Source organism: Penaeus monodon, chromosome 32 (assembly GCF_015228065.2).
Source record: "Penaeus monodon isolate SGIC_2016 chromosome 32, NSTDA_Pmon_1, whole genome shotgun sequence".
NCBI classification, from domain to species: domain Eukaryota; kingdom Metazoa; phylum Arthropoda; class Malacostraca; order Decapoda; family Penaeidae; genus Penaeus; species Penaeus monodon.
Genome location: NC_051417.1, coordinates 24,309,979 through 24,310,202, shown reverse-complemented (window position 1 = coordinate 24,310,202; position 224 = coordinate 24,309,979).

The window sequence follows — 224 nt, the reverse complement described above, 5'->3', positions numbered from 1 at the left end:
AGAGGCATACTAAGAGATGGGAGGATCACTGCAGTCATTTCATTATAGTTTAATTCTACATTCATGTCAAGACATCTTGTAGAATACCAAGTTTTACTGGTTGCTTTTACATCATTTCTGCTGAAAATAAGAATCTACCATTATGCTATAGGGACACTTCTTAACAGTGATATTGCTCTCAATTCTTTAAATTCTATATGATAAAAGAATGAAGTCAGTGAAAA